The sequence below is a fragment of the Muscardinus avellanarius genome (genome assembly GCF_963383645.1).
Source record: "Muscardinus avellanarius genome assembly, chromosome: 12".
In the NCBI taxonomy this organism is placed as follows: domain Eukaryota; kingdom Metazoa; phylum Chordata; class Mammalia; order Rodentia; family Gliridae; genus Muscardinus; species Muscardinus avellanarius.
In genome coordinates, this window is record NC_137798.1 from 32,939,864 (window position 1) to 32,960,263 (window position 20,400).

The 20,400-nt window shown below is 35.1% G+C and overlaps 1 pseudogene across 1 annotated transcript in view; it reads left to right on the forward strand.

Moving 5' to 3' along the window:
* LOC308270979 (eukaryotic translation elongation factor 1 epsilon-1-like) overlaps positions 1-16,441 on the forward strand; it is a 70,149-nt pseudogene extending 53,708 nt beyond the window's left edge. Inside the window, exons 3-4 of the transcript in view lie at positions 15,859-16,215; positions 16,301-16,441. The product of the transcript in view is annotated as a eukaryotic translation elongation factor 1 epsilon-1-like (transcript). The remainder of the gene's footprint in view (positions 1-15,858; positions 16,216-16,300) is intronic.
* The last annotated feature ends 3,959 nt before the right edge of the window (positions 16,442-20,400 follow it).

Genomic DNA, 20,400 nt, shown 5'->3' on the forward strand with positions numbered 1-20,400 from the left:
ACGTAATTTATACAATTCTCCTTGATGAATGGATTACAAAATAAATGTTGTAATTCAGAATGAGATGAAAACAACTGAACACTTTCTTTTTTATTATTTTATTGGTGCCTTGTAGTCATACATCTTAATGGAGTACAAGATGGTAGAGGCATACATGTATACATTACTCATTTAGCCCTTACCCACTTCCCACCCTATTCCCTCTCCCTTCCTTCTTCTCATGTTTGGCTTACTGATTGACTTTTATATGTTTGTGAATGTACATCATGTACATTAGGAAGTTTCCCTTGCCCCCCCCCCATTCCCCTCAGTTAAGTCACCTTATTTGCTCATCTATGGTTTCTCCATCTAGAATTCCTCCTATGACCCTTTTTTCCCCTAGCTTCCTAATATTAAGGAGAGTATCCATTCTTTTTTACTTTTTGTGAATGAATATTGCACTTAGAATAATGTTCTCCAGTTCCATCTATTTCCCCCCATAAATAACATAATTTTGTTGTTCTTTATGGCTGAGTAAAATTTTGTTCTGTTTATAACCCATAGTTTTTTAATCCATTCATCTGTTGATAAGCATCTCAGCTGGCTCTATAGTTTGGCAATTGTGAATTATTCAGCTATGAATAGAGATATGCATGTATTAGTTTGGTGGTTTGGTTTCCATTCTTTTGGGTACATATTCAGAAGTGGTATTGCTGGATCATATGGTAGGTTCCTTTTCATTCTTCTGAGGATTTTCCATACTGTTTTCCAAAGTGGTTACGTTAATTTGCAATCCCACCAACAATGTTTTAGAGTTCCCACTTCTCCACACCCTCATTAGAATTTGTTGTTTTTTGTATTCTGCATGATTGCCATTCTAATTGAAGTTAGGTGCAATCTCAGAGTGGTTTTGATTTGCATCTCTCTGATTGCTAATGATGTTGACATTTTTTCATTTATCTAGTGGCCATTTGAATTGCTTCTTTTGTAAAGTGTCTATTTAGTTCAATTGTCCATTTTTGTTTGGGTTATTTGTTTGCTTAGTGGTGAGTTTTTTGAGTTCTCTGTATATTCAAGATATTAGTTCTCTTTTGGAAGAATAGTTGGAAAAAGTATCTCCCATTTTGTTGGCTTTTTGTTGAAGTTCTTGATAGTTTCCTTTGCTGAACAGAAGCTCTTCAGTTTAATGCAATCCCACAAATTGATCTACCTTTTAGTTTCTTGTGCCTTTGGGGTCTTGTTGAAAAATTTTTTACCTGTGCCTATGTGTTGAAAGTGTTGGGTCCATGTCCCCTTCAGGGTGCTGCAAAGTCTCTGGTATGACTTCCTAGTCTTTGATCCATCCTGAATTGACTCTTGTGCAGGGTGAGAAAGTGGGGTTTTATGTCCATTTTTCTGTATATAGTTAGCAAGTTTTGCCAAAAACATTTGTTGAAGAGGCCATCATTTTCCAGTATGTGTTTTGGCCCCTTGGTAAAATATCAATTGGCTATAAGTGTGCAGATTTGTTTCTGAGTCTTTTATTCTGCTCCATCGGTCTATTTGTTTGTTTTTGTGCCAATACCAAGATTCCTCTTACCCATAAAGCAATTTTTCACCCAACTAAAAAGGTCATGAAAGCTAAATATATACCATATGATAAAAATATACATATAAAATACAATAATTGCATTCAAAAGTTAAAGTTATAAAATTTTCAAATGGGTAGATCTCAGTACAAGCATCACTATTCCTTTCATTGAACTTTTCAGCATATTAGTGGAAGTTTTTAACACCTTAGAAGCAAATATGTCACAAAACTTTGTATTTGAGATAATTATGGACTTATTACTCTATATTAGTTCTCATTTATTGTTTCATCATACAGTTATTTTTCTTTTGATATAGATACAACACAGAGCTCTAATTAGAAAGACCAGTAAAAAATCTCACAGGCAGCAATCATATTTTCATAGAAAGAACTTTTCTCATTCTATTTAGAATAACAATCTCATTTGAAACTAGCAGATGATATCTTCCAGTTTGTCATTATGAAGGTAAAAATCTATCTTTCATTCTTTTTTATAAAGTCCCTTTTACAGAATAAATAAAATTACAAAAGCAAGTTAATGAAAAAAAAGAAAAGGAAAAGGAAGAGAAGGAATATGGGAAATTTTGGGATTACCCTGGAAAAAGAAGAATGAATACATTTTTAAAAGAGCCTTCACATAGATAAACTATATTGCAAGAATAAATATGGTTTTATCGAATGATACCAAGAAGTTCCAACGTGAAAAAATTAAAAAGAAAAGCAACAAAACTGAGTTACTGCACTGTAAGTTTACAAGAGTAGAGGTGACTTTAGTCTTGTTCATTGCTATAACTCTAGCACCTAGAATTGGTTCTGGCACAGAAACCATCTAATACATCATATAGAATTTTACTCTGGATGGATTAAGGAGATCCATCATTTTTTATAGTTATTTTTTCCTCTTTATAATTACAAGTACTAGAGTTAGTTTAAGTTCAGTTTCATTGTGTTCTCAGGCTCTCTTTTCCCACTTTGGGAACCTACCCAAGGCTTAAGACCAGTAGTATATAGGAGCTGGTTTCTATGGCTCATTCAGAACCAACTGTTAAATTTTTAGGAGTTATCAAGGTAGTTTTTAAATGTACTATTACTATTGTAAATATTGAATGATCAAGATTATCTACATATACTTGTAAAGTTATGCATTCTCAACTACTGAGCAAGATATTTTAATAGCAGTAATTTTGACTTGTGGGGTGAAATGCCTTTCTTGTGGAGAACTATCCTACACACTATAAGAAATTTAGGAGTATTCCTGGTGTTAGGGTCCGAGAGTCACCCCCTTACCCAAATAACGAAGGACACACCAAGGTTGCAACTCACAAGCAGAGTTTATAGTGCTGCAGCTCTCACTGGCATGCCAGGGTCGAGACTCCTTCACTAGCTTGACTGTCAGTAGAGGAATTGCCCAGCAGCTACCAGAGGGAGCCTCTGGCCGAGCTAGCGTTCAGCCTCAGTAGACAGCAAGGAAAGTGGTCGGAGCTCGACCCTGAGCACACTTCAGGCTCTATTTTTATAGCCCCTGGAGGGGTGGTTACACATGTCACAGCCCGCCAAAAGGTAGGATATAACCAATCAGATAAAAAGGTAAACAAGTACAACCAATAATTTCAAAAGAAAGCACACACACACTTGAATTACAGCAAATAGTCTTAAATGACAGCCTTTCTACGTCACTGCCCGCCAAAGAGTGACTTTCTCTTTCATGCTTGGTTACTATGGCAACCTTCAGCTCGGCCCCTGAGTACTGACCGTTTGAGGAGCCCTCCGGGTGCTTCCTTGAGATAAAGTTGCGGTGAGCTTGGGCCTCACTTCCAAGAAAAATAGCTTCATTCCCTAAATTACTTTATACTATTTTAAAATATCTCAAACTTTAAAAAACAATTCTTAACATCAAGAATTTTGAAAAACAAGTTTATCCTTAAAATAATTTCTAATAGTAACCTAGGTTTTTAAATTAAAACAACTTTTAACATTAAGGTAGCTGGGACATAAGCAAGCAGTTTCACAGAAGCCAGAACTCAGGCAGTTATCATAAGCAGGAACTTACAAGTTGTACTTTATATTGGCAAGTGGGGTTACCGAAGCAGAGACTCACAGTTTTATTCTAGGTTAATTCTTCACATTTTAATTTTATCAGGAGAGGGGAATGTTTCCTTACAGTACTCTCACATGTTTTTGTTACTCTCTTACTTCTACAAGGGTCCTATTTTAATTCTAATATCCTGCTTTCTTATTTCTAGTAGATTCCCTATACTAGTATTGTCAATATCTTAGATTCTTCTTCCTGCATTCCTTCACTGGTCAACACATTATATTTCAGTGGCATTAGTCACTTATCACAACTAAAAGTATCTTAATGTTCTCCAGAAGGTAAATGCACCTCTCGGTCAGAAGCACTGTACCCTCCCCTCATACATAGAAACATATATCAACCCAAAAAGTGAGGCATGAGAGGCAGGAAGTATTTTAACTATTTTATCATTTATAATAATGGAAAATCACTGTTTAACTGCCTAATTATGATAAATTAAGAAATACAATTATACCATTTATGTTGATAATGAAATTAAATATAATGATTAAAATAAAAACTTTCTCCACACCTTCTTCTGTAAAGAGGAGAGATGAGCAAATATTTTTCCATATTCTACTGTTCTGTACTGTTTAATATTTTTCTTCATATGAGTTTTTATTATGGCTCTGGTTAAGTTAAATTAGAATGGATGTGAATATATGAACACATGAATAAGTATTAAAGAAGACAGTTAATTCCTAAGTAATGGTATAAAACAAACAAATAAAACCAGTCAGTGTCTCCTTTTTCCTTCCACACATTTCTTTAGTGGAGTGCTCTATGAAGCCACTGCTCTGGCCTCGCTCACATCTGCATCTTTCAGGATATCTATTATTAGGAAATCATTGTTTACTTAGTCCCTCTTAACACACCACACCTTCACTCTCCATTACTCCATCTACTGGGAAATAGTGAGGTAAGGGGAGGAAAGAGTGAGATTGGTTTTCTTCTCTTGGTTTTGCCACTAATCAATTTGATTTTTAAGATTTCAACAAATCACTTACATTCCTGGATATGTAAGAACTTGTCTTTAAAATAAAGGCCATTGATTAGATGACTCAGTTACTTAACTGTTCTAAAATTTCACAATTCTTGGAAAAAGTGAGTCAATATTTCTTTTATACTTAAAATGTGTTCTAATTGAGTGGACGACAAAATGCTAATTTTGCAGAGAACACATCTTGAAGAAGACAAACTGCAGTGCTTTAAGTTTAAAATTTATTTGGTTGAACGTGTAAAATAGTATCTTGCATGTGAACTGACACATATATTTATACACTGAACGGTTTTTAAAGATTTCTTTAAGAACTGAAATCAGCAGCTTATTTGTGTGTGCAGTACACAAGCATGGGAAAACTCAGTGATGAGTAATTCACAAAGAATAGTTAGAATTTGGGGCTTTTATGCCATCTTGATAGGTAAAGGGAAGAGGGAGAAAGGCTTTTATAGAAAACAAATGACTTTTTGGAAAGATAAATGAGTTTTCAGAAGAACAAACAGAAGATAAGAAAGTGTGTGGCAATGTTTACCTATGCGGTTATTAGTGGACTTTTTTTTTTTCTCCTTCAGGGTCATAAAACTCCCAGAGAAGGGATTTAGGATAGGTTTATTCACATTCTCTCTTTTGGGAGTAGACCTTCCCTGAAGTATAATTTATAGCAGGCTTATTCCCAGAAATTGCTTTTATAAATAAGATAAAGGAAGCTCCAAGAAGGCTTTTATTCTCTTCTACATGATTTGAAATGTTTTAAATAATGTTTACTTAGATATATTTATTGAATTTGAATGAAAAGGGTGGTGCATTTTACTTTTCAAAGAATATGACAACTTTACAATTATTCCTTTTTTACACTAAAACTAATTTCTGACAAGTTGTTGGCTATCCTAGTATGAGAAAATACAGATAGAATATTTTTATGGCAATCATCTAATAAAATGAAAGTTTCTTTCTGGAGTAGGCACTTGGAATTTTTTCATAACACTATAAAGGAATAAGTAGGAGGTTATTTTATCATATGAGAAGTACATGTTGTCAAAGAATTGTATGATAAAGATAAATCTAAAAGGTAGCACATATTTGACAATTAAAATATGGAATAGAAGTTTGATAAACTTTATTTCATAAACATAAAATATTTATTCTGTGAACACACTAAGAAAATAAAAACCAAAGCACCGACTAGAAGAGTAATTACAAAATATATAACTAATTAAAACTTGTATTAACATATAAACTGAAATAACAAAAAATACTTGATATAAATAATTTTAAGAAAATAAACAAGCAGATAAAAATAACAGTTACACATGAATAGCTATGCAATAGAAAAGGAAAAGAGAAAAATTTCTCAGTTAGAATTCTCGATCTTTTCTCCATACATACTACAAAACGCAGGAGGGAAATTTTCTATAGGAAAAAAACAAACTTCATATGACATTGAACACAAATTAGGAGTAAGAAATGCAACTTGCCGAAGCCAGCTGGAAAAGTACGGGTTCTGAAGAGAGGAGTGAGGATGAAATAATATAACTTTTAAGAATTAAATTCCAAATATTATTTATTCCTAAGCATGGAAGGATCTCCAGTCAACTCCTGGGTCGGTATCTCTACTGGCCAACACTGGGGCTTCTTCTCTTGTGGTATTTATAGTTTTTAGCTTTAGGTTACCCTGGAGGGAAAAATTCCAAAGTCGGGCAGGTCAAACAACACCCTGTTGCCACAAACAATACAAACCTAGCCTTAGCTCAGACAGAAGAATAGCATCATTAGCATTAGTAACCTTGAAGCTTCCAAGGCCCTAAACCTTGTTGACTCTGGGCAGAGGACAGTCAGAAGTCTGCTTTTAGTAAAGATAAGGGGAAGACCTTAATGGCTCCCCACAGCAACTTAAAAAAGATTTCGATTCAAACAAGAAAGTTGACTGAAATTAAACTTAAAACAAAAAAAAATAACAGAAGTCCCAGGAAGAACAATACTTTATATAATTACCAATCAAACAATGATGAATTGTATAAGAAAAACATTTAGTTCAGGTCTTCAAAATAAAGAATAAATGTAAATATTAATTGGGAGACAAAATATAAAAACAAAAATAATATTCAGAAAATAAATAACACCTAAGAACATTTTTAAAATATTTTAATTATTAGGATTACATAGAGAAATCAGAAACTTTGGGCTATGCTATGAGTGAAACGGGGGTTTCTTGCGAGAACCCCGGCGAGTTCTTGTCTACGGAGAGCGAAGAATGACACCCGCAGACCTCAGGAAGGGGAGTAAAAGGTTTATTGGAAGCAGCAGGGAATGGGGCAAGGGTGGCTGAACACCCCCAAAGGGGCTGGGACTCTGGGTCCAGCAGCTGCCTTCAGGACAATACTTGAGAGTAGCCCAAGCCGAATTGCCTTCAGGTGCAGGCTGCTTTCTTGCAGAGTCCATGGGATCTGCCAGAAGGGAATAGAAAAAAGTGGCTGAATACCCCATAAGGGCTGTCGGAACTCCGGGGTCCAGTAGCTGCCTTCAGGGTCACTACCTGAGTGTCGCCCGAGCCAAGTGCCCATCAGTTGCAAACTACTTTCTCCCAGAGTCCACGTGATCTGCCAGAAAAGAGGTACAGGTCACCCCTAGGGGCCTGGTCAGCCATGATGTCCAGCAGAGGCCTTCAGGTCACTACTCGAGAGTCGCCCGAACCACATGCCTTCAGATGCACTCTGCCTTCTCTCAGGGCCAACATGACCTGCGAGAGAGAGAACAGCTCCCCAAAAGGGGAGAGGGTCCAGAGCGGGAAGTCCCTGCTTTTGCCATCTGACTGGCCATGCCTGACTGCTTGCAAGTCCGTTTGTAGTTAGGGCGACTTTGAGATTTCAAGGAGAATTTGCATAGGACATTTGCAAGTTCTTTGAAGGGTCTCCTTTCAGGAATGCCAGACTTGCTCCGTGGGTTTGTTGATTAGGAAACTCAGAATGGCTTTGTGAAGCTCTGGCCTTCTTATCTCCTGAGCCTTTGGAGTTTCAGGCATTTGTAGCCCCTCAGGAAACTCAGGAAATTAGCTTTTTTCTACCAAGGCCTTTTCCCTATCTGCCTATTTCCTTTCTATCTCCTCATGAGTAGGTTGTACATATTGTTGTAACTACTATGAATACTATGGGGTAAAATTATTTCTCTCTAATATTATTGACCTTATGCCATAATGTGAAAAATTACTATAGTGGATACCAGTAAAGATCTATTTATTATGTGTATGTTCTTTATATAAACAGCATGCCATATATTCAAGTAACAAAGCCACCATGGCAATCATGTGGATAAAATTATGTTTCTTAACAGGGTCAGAGGCTTTAGAGCATTCATTGATGATTCACTATGCCTTATATCCTCATGAACTATTAATAAGCATTTTACACTAAATAAAATAGATTAAAAAGGAGTATTATCCAAATATGAGTCAATCGTATTTATATATAAGCCGATTTGCATATAATTCTCTTGAAATCAAGGCACTGCCGGTAATTCTCCTGATTTTATTTTTCCTTTTCCTTTATCCTTTTTGCATTAGTCTTTCTTCTTCATAAAACTTAGAAAACATGGACATCAGCATAATTTATAACAGTTGATACTAAGAGTTAATTTATTGGCACATTTCATGCAAAATTGATAAGAATGGAAGAGAACTAAAAGACTGAATATATTAAATTTTCCCACTATAATACTACCTGAGTTTTGTAGCCTAGCCAAATATGTCTTTGAGCATAGACCAGAGCATAAGGGTATATTTATGGCTATTAAATATTTATATTTAAAAAAGAGAAAGTAAGTATATAAGACCACTGTTAAAAAATTAAAAATTTTAAGTTGAAAAATTAAAAAAAAACTTTAAAGAGCAGCTGATTTTTGTTTATGTTTTAATTCTTCCTGGAGATAAATTAGATGTAGATGTAGTGGGGTATTTGTGGAAGGAATCTTGGAGGAGGAATTCATGAGCCTAACTAGGACTTCTAAACTCTTCTGAAATGTACTGAGAGTCTCTAACCAAGGCCCATCACTCACTTTCTGAAACTTAAGTCCTTCGTTTTTTCCTTTGTTCGTTTGTTCATTCCTTCCTTCCTTCCTTTTTTCATCTTCATTTTTTCTCTTTCTGTAGTACTGGAAATTGAATCCGAGGGGGACACTTTACCTTTGAGCTATATCCCCATCCCTATTTTATTTTTTATTTTAAAACATTGTCTTGCTAAGTTGCTGAGATTCTTACTAAGTTGCTGAGGCTGTCCTGGAATGTGTGATTCTTTCCTGAGCCTCTCAAGTATTTAGATTAAAGGCATGAGCCACCATGCTCAGCTGTTTCTATCTTTTATAAAAAAAGAATTATTTACATATGTTCTAAAAATGTTAGCTGCCTACTAGGGACAATAATGATATTATGAATTAATAATATAAAAATTACTTTGTATAGTAAAAACATTGTAATATATTGAGAGTAAATTAAATAATAAACCTGACTACAAAGTATCACTAAGAAAGTACAGTTTTATGACCCAGACTATATAAGTTGAAATGTCTGTACAGAAAAGCCACAGACAGAGTCACTAAGAGAATATATATTAATCTTGGGATCAAGGGAGAAAACCTAGAGGTAAAGGCCATGGAAGACAAAGGAAGCATCATTTTCAAACATTTTTTGTTTGCGGGTTTGGGGATGAAACCCAGAGGCATTGGACCTCCGAGCTACTCCCCCTGCTCTATTTTTTATTCTTTATTTTAAAACAGGTCTCACTGAGTTGCAGAGGGCCTCACTAAGTAGCTGAGGCTGACCACGAACTGAGATCCTCCAGTCTCAGCCTCCCAAATGCTGGGATTACAAGCGTGCGCCACCACGCCCGGCTTATTTTCAAACTTATTAACAGGAAATTATTTATAGAGTTAAAAGACAAGAAATCTATTATCTATGGGGATGAATAATTCTGGAGAGTCTGTTGACAATTGGAGGGTACTGAAGGCTTTTTAGGGTAATTATTTTATAATGTTGAATCTGTAGTCTGATGAATTAAGGGTAATTTTGCTGTGACCAATACAGAAAGAATACCTTTTGGCAATATCTTTCACGTTAATTCTCATTAAACTTGGTGTTGTTCTGTCTTCTACAATGAGAAGAAATAATATTACAGAAAGATGAAATCCTATACCAACCTCTGCAAAGTTAGTTTACAGCAATGATTTATGGAAAGTATTTTTTTTCTCTCTCTCCAGGAAAACCTGGCTGTATGGACTTATCCAAAGAGATAAACGTAATTTGTACTTCACAGTTGTTAATTTAAAAGAAATTCTTCAATATTAAAAGCTCATTAGCTCATCTGGGCTTGGTGGTACAGGTTTGTAATCCCAGTGTTTCGGAGGCTGAGACAGGAGGATCGCCGGGTTCGAAGCCAGGCTCAGCTATTGAGTGAGGCTCTCAGCAACTCAGTGAGACCCTGTTTTCAACAAAAGTATAAAATAAGTCTGGGAATATAACCCGGAGGTAGAGAAGGCCCTGGGTTCCACCCTTAGTACCACATACACACACAAAAAAAATAAAAAATAAAAAAATAAGCACATTAGTTTAATCTTGTAATCTACTTATGACAGTAACACAAAAAGTCCGCAGAAAAGTCAAACTTTCTTTTTTCAGAATATAATATTTATAAACTAAAAAAAGTTACTACTTTTATGCAATAAAATTTAAGTATCACATCATTTCACTCACAGGTATAATCTAAAATTTGGTTGTATAGAAATTGAGAATAGAATGGTGGTTTCCAGAGGCTTGAGAAAGTAGAGGGGAAGGAAGCGTGGGGGAAATTTGACCAATGTGGACTAAGTTGCTGTTAGGTTGGAGTAAGAATTTCTAGTGTGCTATTGTACAGTGGAGTGAGTACAAATAATGATAATTTACTGTATATTTCAAAAGCTTAGAGGAAAAGATTTTGAATATTTTCACCATACAGAAATGATAAATGTTTGAGGAAATGGCTATTTTAACCTGAGTTAAGTATTACACCAGTATACATATATCAAAACATGACATGGAACTTCATTAATATGTATAACTTTTATGTTTTATACATCAGTTAAAGAAACAAAGAAAATATATGAAAATAAAATAAATTATAAACCTACAGAGACATGTTTGTTACAAAGGATCTGTTATATTGAAGCCATGGATTGTTACCAATCCCATGGAATATACATAATATCAACAAATATTTAACAATCTAATGTTTCACTTCATTACTCTGTAAGGTACTGAAGACCATATCAAGAAGGTTTGTGCTTTCATACCAAAACAAATGGAAATTTTAGGTTAAATTGGGGACAAAGGTATAAGATGAAGACTGATCAATTACTTTGTGAATAATACTGAGTATCTTTCAGAAGTGGATTAGACTAAATTAAATATACATTTGCCCATTTTTTGATATTTTAAGTCTTTAAAAACTGATTAAGTTATTCATGGAAACAAGATGATTTCATAAATTATTTAGTAATAGCTCTGCCATTCTTTACAGTAACACCCCTTTATACAATAAGTTATTTTTCAGTTATCCATATATTCTTTCTATAATGAGAAATTTACATCTACTCTATATGAACTGGAACATAATGCACTTAGGTGGAATATAATTCACAAAGAGAAATGATTTTGTACTTTTCCTTGTGGTACTGGGTATGGAACCCAGGGTCATTCTACCTCCAAGCTACACCTCCAGTCTTCTTCTTCTTATTTTTTTGTTTTTATATTTTTTGAAACAGGGTCCCACTGAGTTGTGAAGGGCCTTGCTAAGTAGCTGAGGCTGTCTGATAGCTAACTGGATCCTCTGGTCTCCGACTCCTGAGTGCTGAAATTATAAGCATGACCAGCCTTGATTTTGTACTTTTTTTGCTGTTGTTTTTATTATTTTAATTTTGAGAACCAAAGCAAGAGAATTTGAGGACTTCCTACCATGAATTCTGCTTTTGTTTTATTACAGTTGTATGACAGTAGTGTGTGAATAGTCATTCAGGAATCCTTTAAGGAGATTTTAATGAAAATGTAGCCATCAAATATACCATCTATTTATTAAATTTTTATCTTATTAAAGACATCTTACCAGAATAAAATGTATCTTACCATCTCTTTTCTTCATCACTGAATAGAATAGGTATCTTTATAACAAAAACAAATTGTTTATAAGCATACATTTCCAAAAGAATAACCCAAAAGTCATGGAAGAAAAACATAAATTTTTTTTTCAGAACCACTCCTGTTTGTTCTCTGATTATATTCCAAAGCTGACTATTGCTGACCATGGAAAATAATATATAATCACACACTTTTGACTAACTGGATATTTTCAGGCCTATAAAACTTAATATATTTTAGATATGGAGAGGGGAATTTATGATACATCTAGCATTAACTTAAATTTTTACTTTTAATACTGTTCAAATATTTTATGCTGAAATATGTCATTAACTCTTCATCTCAACTCTAATTTGAAATTACTTATACTAAAATATATATTTGAGGAGCATTATTGAATCTCCCATTCTGTATCTATCTATTCTTTGTGCTTATAAAAGGAAAATACAACTAAAATACAAATTTATTTATATTTATAACTCATATCATAAATTTTGTTTAAAATATTAACATTTAACAAAATGCATTTTGTTAATTTCATAGATTTTTCACATATGTACATAATCATTTAATTATTATATATTATATAATACATATGAAATATATGATATACTTTTTTTTTTTTTGGTGGTACTGGGGTTCCTGGAAACCCTTCTACCTGTGGGCTACACTCCCAGACCTATTCTATATTTTTATTTGGAAACAGGGACTCTTAAGCCAGCAAGACTGGCTTTGAGCCTGCGCAAGATATATTAATATAACATAATATATAATACATATAATATTTCCTATGCTTCTCAAATGTCTTTTGTAAGTTAGTACTGGGAGTTGAACCTAGGGTAATTCTACCTCTGAGCTACACACACACACACACACACACACACACACACACACACACACCCCTATTTAATTCTTTTTATTTTGAAACAGGATCTCACTATGTTACTGAGGCTCATGGAGTACCTGCAATTTTCTTGTCTCAGCCTCCTAAGTACTAGTATTACAAGCATATGCCACTACCTCTGGTTTTAAATTCCCTTCTCCTCACCACTTTGCAATCATATACTTCAACAAGCCTTCTTTTTGGAAACCACTGATTTATGTCTTCAGAAATATCATATTAATAAAATTATGTAATCTGTAACCTTTTTATACTATATTTTAATTGGTGCTTCATAGCCTCACATCATAATGTAAATCACGTTCACAGTGATATACATGCTCATAGTACTTGGTGTCTCCCCTCCTTGCCTCACCATTTCCCTCCTTACCAATACAGAGTACTGAGATTGACATTGGTATATTCATTTATGTGACCACAATTGATCGTAATATTTCCATTAAGGAAATTCAGTTTTCGCCCTCCTCCTCCCATTTCCTTAGACCACTTCTCTCGCTCCATTGAGATTTCTCCTCCATTTCCTGGAGTCTCTCTAGTATCCTAATTACTTCCTAGCTTGCACATATTGGGGAAAACATATACCCTTTCACTTTCTGTGACTGGCTAATCTCACTTAACATGTTATCCAGGTCTTTCCATTTTTTTTTTTTTTGCAAATGACATAACTTTTTTCCTTATTGCTGAGTAGAACTCAATTGTGCATATTTTCTATTTAATTCATTCATCCATTGATGGTCACAGAGTTTGGCTCCATAATTTGGCTATTGTAAATTGTGCTGCTATGAACATGGGTATGCGAATATTACTGGAGTTCTTTGATTTGGACCACTTTGGAAAAATACCCAAGAATGGTATAGCTGGATTATATGGGGGATCCATTTTCAGCTTTCTTTAGAATTTCCACACTGATCTTCATAGGGCTGAATTAGTTTGCAATCCCACAAACAGTGTAGGACAGTTCCTATTTCCCTACATCCTCACCAACATTTATTGTATTTGACTTCCTGATGATTGCCATTCTGACTGGGGTTAGATAGAATCTCAGTGAAGTTTTGATTTTCCTCACCCTGATTGCTAATGATGTTGAATATTCTTTTCATGTATCTATTGGCCATTTGTGAACTGTCTATTCAGTTCCGTTAGCCATTTCTTTATTTTATTTTTTTAGTGTAAAATCTTTTTTTTTTTCTTTTTGTGGTACTGGGGTTCCTAGAAGCCCTTCTACCTCTGGGCTACACTCCCAGACCTATTTTATATTTTTATTTAGAAACAGGGTCTCCTAAGCCAGCGTGCGCGGCTGGCTTTGAACCTGCGCGATCCTCCTGTCTCCGCCTCCCAAGCACGGGGATTACAAGCGTGCGCCACCACGCCCGGCTAGTGTAAAATCTTTTAAGTTCTTCTTATATTCGAGATATTATTCCTCTTTTATGCCCCCCACTTTCCCTTTCCCCCTCCCAACAATCAGTGTCCAGATTAACCATGCTACATTCATACTTTTACACATATTCAAATATGGCTCCTTTATTAATCAACCTCAGCCTTCTTACTCTCTTACTCTTCCATTTCAGCTTTTCTGAGGTTTCCCCTCAATTATTTGGATTCTCTCTGGTATTCCTAATAGTCACTAGTTTGGGCATATTAGAGAAAACATATTTCCCTTCTCTTTCTGTGCCTGATTGATCTCATTTAACATACTGTTCTCTGAGTCTTTCCATCTTTTTCCTAATGACATTATTTTGTTCTTTTTATAGCTGAATAAATTCCATTGTGTGTATTTCCCAAAATTTTGCAATCCATTCATCTGTTGATGGAGACCTGTGTTGGTTCCATATTTTGGCTATTGCAAATTTGAGATCCATTCCCATTTTTCTAAGGAACCTGCACACAGATCTCCATAAGGCTGAACTAGTCTGTACTCCCACCAACAGTGTAAAAGAGTCTTCTTCCACATCCTCACCAGCATTGTTTGTTATTTGATTTCTTTATGCTTGCCACTCTGATTGGGGTTAGATGGAATCTCAGCATAGTTTTGATTTGCATCTCTCTAATGGCTAATGATGTTGAATATCTCATATTTTCATGTATCTATTGGCCATTTGTATTTCTTCTTTTGTGAAGTATCTATTCAATTCAGTTGCCCATTTATAGATTTTTTTTTTTTTGCTAGTGTAGTCTTTTCAGTTCTTTGTATATTCTGGATATTAGCCTTCTATCAGAGTGGTGGCTGGTAAAGATCTCCCATTCTGTAGGCTTTCTCATTAGGTTCTTGATGGTTTCCTTTGATGAAAAGAAACTTTTTAGTTTGATGCCGTCCCACTTGTTAATTATTGCTTTAATTTCCTTGTGCTTTGGAGGTCTTATTGAGAAAGTTACTGCCTGTGCCTATATGTTGGAGTGTTGAGCCTATTCCCTCCTCTAATAACTTCACAGTCTTTGGTCTAATTTCTAAATCTTTGATCCATCTCGAGATTCAACACAATGCCCATTAAATTACCAAGATCATTCCTCACAGACAGAAAAATCAGTCCTTAAATTCATTTGGAACAACAAAAATCCCAGAATAGCCAAAGTAGTTCTCAGCAACAAAACCATGTAGGAGGAATCACAATACCTGACTTTACACTATACTACAAAGCCATTGTAATAAAGACAGCATGGTAGTGGTACAAAAACTGATACATAGGCAAAAGGAGCAAAATAGAAGACCCAGGAACAAGTCCACACACTTACAGCCAATTTTATTTTGACAAAGGGGCCAAAAACATGCACTGGAAAAAAGCCTATTCAACAAATGGCGTTTGTGAAACTGGTTAACAATATGCAGAAAATTGGAAATAAATCCAACTTTCTAACCCTGTACAAGAGCTCATTCAACATGGATCAAAGACTTGGAAAATAGACCAAAGACATTGAGGCTCCTTTAAGAGGGCATAGGTCCAACACTGCAACACATAGGCACAGATAAAAACTTTCTCAACAAGACGCCAAAGGAACAACAAACTAAAAGATAAATTAACACATGGGATTGCATGAAATTGAAGAGCTTTTGTTCAGCAAAAGAAGTGGTCAAGAACCTCAATCCAGAGCAAGCAGCATGGGAGAAGATTTTTGCCACCTACTCCTCTGATAGAGGACTAATGTCTAGAATATACAGAGAACTCAAGAAACTCAACACTAAAAGAACAAAAATTATCCAATAAAAAATGGGGAAGTGAAGTACAGCACCCAGGACGAGCGACAGATACCAGTTCTTCAAACAAACAATGGTCCAAGTCTAACATGATTGACTACAATAGCAACTTACCTAGTAAAGGAAGCCAACAAGGAATGTTTGCTGGGGAACACTGCCGAAGAGAAAGCCACAGTCCAGCAATGGTTAGAATACAGGATCACGTGAGTAAATGGACACTCCAATAAAGAAGATATCTACACTCTGTTGAAGGATCTTAATTCCTATCTTGAAGATAAAGTCTACCTTACAAGATATAACTTTACCTTAGCAGATATCCTATTGTACTATGGACTACATAATTTTATAGTTCAATATATTTTAGTAGCTTTTTGACTTTAGAATGATGACGTGGCACAACTTACCTCATTTCAAAGTGAAAAAAGCCTCCAAGGTTGACCTGACAGTTCAAGAAAAGGAGAAATATCTTAATGTGTCTCACTGGTTTTGTTACATTCAGAATTATCCAGGCATCAGGTAATATCTGTCTAGTGTTTTCTTCATCAAGAACAGACTATATTCTAACTCCCACTAGAAGTTACCCCTGCTATACAAAAGCAAGCTTGATTAAAATGTCCCAATGGAAAGTTTATTCCTCACCACAGTACTAATGGGAATTGATATACACTTGTTTACTTATGGAAGTTGGTAGAATTATTAAAATATAAACCTGTGTTTTGATGTTTTATTTGTTCTTTAGTTAGTTGAAGTTTTGCAAATTTTATGTAGAAATTTAAGTGCTTTCTAAAATAAGTTGAGATCAAGTTTAAATGGTGTTTTTAACGAATGAAATTTGTTTTAATGTTGCAAATCAGTTTCTTAATTTCAACCAAAAAACAGTCCTTTCAGTGGTTGACATGTTTGGCTATTTATTAACCTATTTTGTATTTTAAAATTCAACTTAGGGATATTTACAATAGTTTGTTTATTAAAAATGATGATAAATCATGCTAATGAAACAGAAATGGAAGATAGATATATTTGTTTTCATATATTCATATATTTATGTGAACTAGTAAATGTGGTTTAAAAAGCAAAAAATTGGGAAGTGAACTAAATATATACTTCATGAAAGAAGAAATTCAAATGGCCAATAAATGCATGAAAAAATGCTCAACATCACTGGCAATCAGAGAGATGCAAATCAAAACTACCTTGAGATTTCACCTAACTCCAACTAGAATGGCAATCATTCAAAACATAAACAACAACAAATGCTGGTGAGTGTGCAGAGAAGTGGGAACTCTGAAACGTTGTTGCAACTAAAAATTAGTGCAACCACTTTGGAAAACAGTATGGAGAATCCTCAGAAGAATGGAACAAAATCTACCATTTGATTCAGCAATATCACTTCTGGATATCTAACCCAAAGGAAAGGAAATCAAACTACCAAACTAATGCATATGTATCTATGTTCATAGCTACACCATTCACCATAGTCAAACTATGGAACTAGTCAAGATATCCATCAACAGATGAATGGATTACAAAACTGTGGGATATGTACACAATGGAATTTTACTCAGCCATTAAAAAAAATACAATTGCGATATTTACAGGAAAATGGGTGGATCTTGAGGACATTATGCTAAGCAAGATTATTCTGTTGCAAAAAATAAGGAATCAGATGATTTCCCTAATATGTGAAAGCTAGGGTGAAAGGGGTCATAGGAGAAACTCCAGGTAAAAAAGGAGATCCTATAAAGGAGTAAATAAGGGACCCTAACTGTGGGGGTGGGAGGAGGGGAGAAGAAAACTCTTTAAAGCACATAATGTCCTTATTCATATTGAAGTCAAACATTAAACCAAGCATGGCTTCCCCATTGATCTTGAATAATAGTTTTGCTAGATAGATATGGAGAAGGAAAAGACCTAGAATAGCCAAAGCAATTCTCAATAACAAGAAACACACAGGAGGCATTAAAATCCCAGACTTCAAACTATACTATAGAGCAATAGTAGTAAAAACAGCATGGTACTGGCACAAAAACAGATATACTGACCAGTGGATTAGAATAGAAGATACAGAAACAAACCCACACATCTTTAGTCAATTAATCTTTGACAAAGGGGCCAAACACATACACTGGAGAAAAGACAGCCTTTTCAACAAGTGGTGCTGGGAGAACTGGCTAACCATTTGTAAAAAGATGAATCTAAACCCCTATATCTCACCAAACACAGGAATCAACTCAAGATGGATTAAAGACTTAGAAATTAGACCTGAGACGGTGAAGTTAGTAGAGGAGAACATAGGTTCAACACTACAACATATTGGCACAGGCAGTAACTTTCTCAACAAAACCTCCAAAGCTCAGGAAATTAAAGCAAGAATAAACAAATGGGACAACATCAAACTAAAAAGTTTCTTCTCATCAAAGGAAACTATCAATAACCTAAAGAGGAAGCCTACAGAATGGGAAAGGATCTTTACCAGCCACCATTCTGATAGGGGGCTAATATCCAGAGTATACAAAGAGCTCAAAAGGCTCTACACTAGCAAAACAAACAACCCAATCAAGAAATGGGCAAATGAACTAAATAGACACTTCACAAAAGAAGAGATACAAAGGGCTAATAGATACATGAAAAGATGTTCTTCATCACTGGCCATCAGGGAGATGCAAATCAAAACTACACTGAGATTCCATCTAACCCCAGTCAGAGTAGCAAGCATAAAGAAATCAAACAACAACAAATGCTGGCGAGGATGTGGGGAAAGAGGAACTCTTTTACACTGTTGGTGGGAGTGCAAACTAGTTCAGCCACTATGGAGATCTGTGTGGAGATTCCTGAGAAAGGTGGGAATAGATCCACCATATGATCCAGCTATACCACTCCTAGGTATCTTACCAAAGGGGTTGAATTCAGAGAAATACAGCAACGTATGCATACCTATGTTCATAGCAGCACAATTTGTAATATCCAAAATATGGAACCAACCCAGATCACCATCAACAGATGAATGGATAGCAAAACTGTGGGAAATACACACAATGGAATTCTATTCAGCCATAAAGAAGAACAAAATTATATCATTTGCAAGAAGATGGAAAGCCCTGGAGAACATCATGTTAAGTGAGATCAGCCAAGAACAGAAGAAGATAGACATGTTTCCTCTAATATGCCCAAACTAGAAAACACAAAGGATACCAGTAGGACCCCAGATATTAGAGGGGAAATACTAGCTAAGTTTTAATGGAAAGATAGGAGAGAAGAAAGACTGATCTGGATTAATGAGGGTCTACACCTGAACATGTGTAAAATTATGAATAAGACATGGTTAACCTGGACAACCATTGGTGGGGGGGGGGAAAGAGGGCGGGGGGGAGAGGGCACCAAATATAGTATAAATGTATACTACTTATGTTCAATAAAAAACTGTTAAAAAAAAAAAAAAACCAAGCATGGGAGGAAGGGATGAGGAGGGAGTGAGGTGGGGACTGGGTGGGGGCTGGCTGGGTGAGGTGTGCATTTATGTCTACACTAGTTTTTTTTTTTTTTAACCCCATTATGATGTATAAATAAAATGCACTAATAAAAATATATTAAAAATAAAAAATAAATAAAAAATTAAAAATTCTCTAAAATTATTTCTCTGATAAGTTTTGTGATACCCTTGGTTTATTCTTCTAGACCTTCTTCAATGCCTTTTATACATAAAGTAGGACACTTTATATTTTCCTGTTTCTTGGCTGTTCAGACTATGTTGTACTGTCTTCTGTATATTGTTGACTGTTTTCAGTTTGAATGAACTCTCTTCCAAGATGGATACCCTCTTTTCCATTTGGCCTAGCCTGTCAGAGTTGGTTTTTATTGTGGTCTTTAATTCATTTATTTTCTTCTTCATTTTGTTCAAAGTCTCTTTGTCAGTCTTTCTTACAGCCTCAATTTCCTCCTTCATGTCCTATACATTTTCTTTGAGGCCTTTCATCATATTAAAGATAAAAATTCAGAATTTTTCTTCTTGTTTTTTCTGCATATCAATATTAGTAATCTTCCTAGTTATTGAGTTGTGGAAGTTTATAGTTTCCTTAGTGTTCCTCATTCTCATATTTTTAGAGTTCTCAGGTTTGTGTTTCTGTTGTCTTGGAATCTTATTCTTTGTGTGTGAATGCTGTGTCTAGTTGTTATACCTTTATAATAAAGCCTATGATGGTCCTCTCTCAATCTGACTCATAATTAAACTTTTAGGTTGTATTGCAGAGTCTCTTTAAACTAGATATATATTGTTCTTAGTGCCAAAAAACAAGAGCCTCTAATTGGCTGTAGGCTGCCATGTTATTTAGGCCCAAACTTTGCTAGGCCAAAGACTATGATGATCTTTTCAGAGCCTGCAGACTGCTTGTTGTAATTAAATGCTTCATGGACACCACCACTGATCTGTTGATTATGAGCCCATGGTACTGCAGAGTATATCTGTGACTAGTGGGTTTAAGCTAAGAAAAAAAAGATATTGCTATTTTCCAACCTTATGGCTTGGCTCACTGTGCT